Consider the following 4737-nt stretch of genomic DNA (forward strand, 5'->3'; position numbering starts at 1 on the left):
CTTTATTGGTTGAGAATATTTTCTTGGCTTCCAGAGAAGGGCTTTATGCTTGATCTTCTCTTTGGTTGGAGTGTGGATCTTTGAAGAACCTTGCTTTGTCTCTGGAGGAGGGCTTGAGGGCTTCTTCTTTACTATAGTGAGAGCTTCTGTCTTCTGAGATAAAGTGATCCAGATCCCCTCTCAATGAGAGAGGCTTTTCTATTTATAGACTTTAAAGGTAATTTAGCTTTCCAATTATACCCCAACTTAAAGAAGTTTAATTGATTTGTTTAAGAGGCTAAATTGTCCAAATCCCATTTAAGGATTCTATAGATTATTATTGGGCCAAGCTCAGTTATTTAGGTATAAGGCCCAATATTTAATATGGATCACTTGAACTTGCTGGATCATGGGTTTTATCAGTGAAACCCAAATCCATACCATATGAGGCCCGTCCAGATTAACGGACCCCCAATTTAGATTTGTGGGCCCAATTTTGATCTGGTGGGCTTTTTATTAACTTAAATAGGGGCCCGTTTAAGTTTTTGATGGCTACAAATGTCCCCTCAATGATGCGTAGTTTGAAGTGAAGCAAAAAGCGGGGCATCATTGATCATGCTTATAATTAACGGTGGTTGGAGCTTTAGGGGAAATGAACCATGTGTGAGGAGAAGTCTTTTGATCCTTTTCTCGATTCTTTTCCCCATGCATCTTTTCTTACTCACATAGTAAGATTTTTCTAGTTTTTTATTTTTATTTATTTTTTACTAAAAATCCTTGAGATCAAATGGATTATCATATTAGTAATCTAGAACCACAACTTAGAATTAAAATTCAATGGAGAATTTTATTTGGCTCGTAGAATTTTATGATCTACAAGCATGAGATGTTAGATCATATTTTATATAAACCAAAAGTGACCTCAAAATCCCTTAGCAAGATTTGAATCTTACCAAGTTAGTAAGTGTAGCTTACTGTCCTTTTCTTTATATTTTTTTTAACCAATTTTTTTATTTTTTTTTGACGACTTTGTGTCAACCCTTCGAGGCTTAATAATTAAAAACTGGGGTGTCAATAGAGAGTTGGAGTTTAAGAAGTAAAATGTTAGGGTGCCGATATAACTTCTAACAAAACTAAAACCCCAAATCCCCCTCTCCTTGTTCTCTTCGTTCTCAGATCTTTTGATCTCTTCGTTCTCGGATTTCCGCCAGGGAAGGTGAGCTTGAACCATTCTTGGATCTCGACGACTCTCCTATCTCTTGCTTTCTCTTTTTTTTCTTACGTCTTCGCACCCACACCCTGTCGAAGAATGACTCTTTCATCCACAAACCGATCAAACCAGTTTGGTGAAGTTCTTTCACTCCTTATCTAACACAAATAGCTGATTTGAATAAGGATTCATCTCCTATTGGTGATGGTTAATTATTGAAGAGATTTGCAGCAACACAATGATTCTTGGAGTGCTGATTCTTGAAGGGAGTTGCAGCAACAAGTCGACTTCTTGAGCGCTACATGCTTGTAGGTAACCTCCTCTTCTTCTCCTTCTTCTTCTTAAATTTTTTTTTTCTTTTTGCCCAAAACAGGGGCTGCAACCTCCACGTTAGGAATTAATCACTAGATCTTTAACATCAAACATCTTGATTTCTGCTTTTGAGTTCTTCTTTTGAGAATCAAAGATATCGAAACTCACATCCTTCAAACACACACATAGAGCGAGAGAGAGAGATCAAAAGCCCATGATGATTTCAACATCGATTCATCTATTTTTTCTTTTGCTAATTTTTTTTTTTAATTTTTTTATTTTCAGATTTGGAGGAAGAAACATCAGTAGGTAGGTCCTTTTGCTGCCACGTTTCATTTTTATCTTCTTATTTCTCTTGTTGTTGTGGATCAACTTCATCTCTTACACGTGCTTGAAGGTCGATCTAAAAGTCGAAGCTTCCTTTCATCAATCTGCAATTTTATAACAAGATTTGGGCTGTTTTTTTTCTATGTTCACTGTTAGTAAATCAGAAAAAAAAATTCTCAGCCCGCCTTTTTTTTACTTCCATATCCTATTCAAAAAGTAGATTCTTTGGATTGCATGTTAGTGCTTTGTATGGTGGGGGCACCTCCATTGGAATAGTTTTAGGTGTCCAGATAACGTTAGTAATATCACCCTCACATGCTTTATCGGTTGTATCCAAAACTTCTCCAATTTCAGCACATAATATATTTTTTTTATGTCAATCCCAGTTTGGTTTTTATTCTATTTGATAAAAATATATTCAAGATTTAATATACATTACATATAAAAATATCATCTTTAATATTTTATATTTAAATACATTATAATATTTTATATTCAAACACCTCTGATTTTTTTTCAAAAAACAACACAAATTACCTTACAAATTATGTCAAAAATAAGACGAAAAGGGAAAATCAGAACTCAAAAATTCATACATTTTCATAATAGTCAATCAAACAAAAGCAAATAAAAAAAATTATATATAAAAAAGAAAAAAAGAAAAATAGAACAAGAAAGGGTTTCAGAAGAGAGGTGTCTATTACATGATATATATAGAGAGAGCAGTACAACGAAAGTTTAGGAGATTTGGATCTTTGGGATTAACCAAATACTATAAATCCAATTTTTTGAAATCATAAAAATAAATAAATTTGAATCAGCATTGTACCGTAATGATAAAAAAATCATTCAAAACCAAATTAATTGTTTTGCAGGGATTGATATAGAGAAAAGAAAAAAAACTTACTTGTTCCAACTCTCGACAGATTTGGGTTTTGAACAAAAGCCTTCTTTCTTCTTCTTCAACCTTGATAAATCATTAGAGAATGGTATCATTAAAGAATGGATCAGAGATATATAGTGGGAGTGGGAGAGGGGAAGAGAGGAGAAGAGGAAACTAAAAACTTACTACGAATGCGCCATATTGAAAACTCATTATATAGCCTCGATTTAGGGTTTCTGATCGTGGTTCACAAAATGGCCATTGGAAATGCCTCCCAACAATCTACTGTATCGCCTATCTCGACGATTCATGAAAAACGCCTCAGATTTTTACCATTAAACTATCCTGTTTGAACTCATTTCTTTTTTTTTTCAAAGCAGTTTCCAACGGAAATACCTCCATTCGATTTACTTAAAGATGTTCTTCCTTCTTCCACGACGTTTCTAATGAAACTGCCTCCAAAACCCCTTTCATTTTATTTATCTCGATGTTTCAACAAAATCGCCCAAAATAAGAGCCTCTAAAAGCCTTAATTTTTGTAGTGAGTTTAGCAAAAGTGAGCCTTTCACATGCACCTACGTGAGGCTTAAATCGGAGACTTGCATCCTCTCTATGCGCATATTGCATGTGCATACACCCACTATGATTTTTTAGACCAATGGATCCAAATTCCCTTAGAACCCATGGGCCCTTATACGCGTGTGAGTTTTATCCATATCTCTCTGGGACTAAAACATTTACACCATAACTTAAAAACAAACCACGTAACATTATCACTTACACTTTTATTCAAACACAATGGATAAATCCTATATTTTTCCAACACCTTGTTATATCAACTATATCATTATGATCATTATCATTATTATCACTATGTAATCAAAATCGTGATCAAGGCCATATTAGAGTCATGATGGTGATAATGACAACCAGAATTATTATGATTATAACTATAATGAAGATTGATCAATGTCTCAAAATACTGATTTATCCATACTTTTCTGGGGCGTTTTTCTTGATTTCCATCCCTATTTTATTAGATTAGGCAAATAATTGTGTTAAGTCTTAAATTATTACATTACATGTTCTACTATGCTAATTATGCTTAATTGCACAAAATTAATGCATTTATCAGAAGACTAATTACATGTGTTCATCATACATGTCAAATATCAAATCATCAAGATGGATCACTAAATCAGTCAATCAAGTATCCATTAAAATCTAGAAGACCAGTCAAGAAACTATTGCAAACTAGAGATCCAGGTGTCTCCAGATCAATGTGGCGTAGTGCTTTCGAATAGAGCACCCTAAAATTGCTCCAGTGTGCTCTATACGTGATATTATACTCAAGAGTGATGACGACTATTTTTGGGTCCTTCTAGAGCATCTAAGGTCTGGAAAGGTCATTGGTCCTTTTTCCATTCTCTCTTCTCTCCCCAATATCCTTGGCATTTTCTTTGTAATTTTCTATTTTTAGATAGGTTTTATTTTAGCAACTCCCCGTAACTTCTCAAAGAAGGAGATAGTGTACATTGGATACTATATAAACATAAGTATTGGTTTCTTGACTTCTCTTTGTATCATTGCAATGATCGCAAGCTAGACTTCCTCCTTTAGTGAGAAAATGATGTCTTGGAGCAAACTTTTAATTCTGTATTTATGTTCTTTATCCTTCTATGTTCTTTATGATTATTGAGTTCTCTTTAAGGTTTATCTAACTGTAATGGATCAAAGCTTTAGATAGATCTCTACACCTCTTATGCTTAACTTAGATGTTTTATGTTTAGATAAGATCAAGATAAAATATATTTAATCTAGATAATTGATAGTAGGAACTTCACACATTAGTGAGTGAAGGAGTCCTAATTATTGTATTATTTCAAGTTTCATATTATATCTTCCAACCCAAGGAGCTCACACCAAGCCCTTGGGGTTGAGTACAAATAAGGATAGAACTTAGATGTAGTTTTATTTGTTAATCCTAGGTTACTCTACTTACTAATGACTTTCTTTTGTTATTTTT

At 33.7% G+C, this 4737-nt stretch overlaps 1 long non-coding RNA gene across 1 annotated transcript; it reads left to right on the forward strand.

The window, feature by feature from the left end:
- The first annotated feature begins 1118 nt into the window (after positions 1–1118).
- LOC147401549 (uncharacterized) lies at positions 1119–4457 on the forward strand. Its single transcript, XR_015178549.1, has 3 exons — positions 1119–1501; positions 1787–1810; positions 3897–4457. It is a non-coding gene; the product is annotated as an uncharacterized LOC147401549 (long non-coding RNA).
- The last annotated feature ends 280 nt before the right edge of the window (positions 4458–4737 follow it).

The sequence above is a fragment of the Akebia trifoliata genome, chromosome 5 (assembly GCF_017979445.1).
Source record: "Akebia trifoliata isolate Shusen 1 chromosome 5, ASM1797944v1, whole genome shotgun sequence".
Lineage (NCBI taxonomy): Eukaryota > Viridiplantae > Streptophyta > Magnoliopsida > Ranunculales > Lardizabalaceae > Akebia > Akebia trifoliata.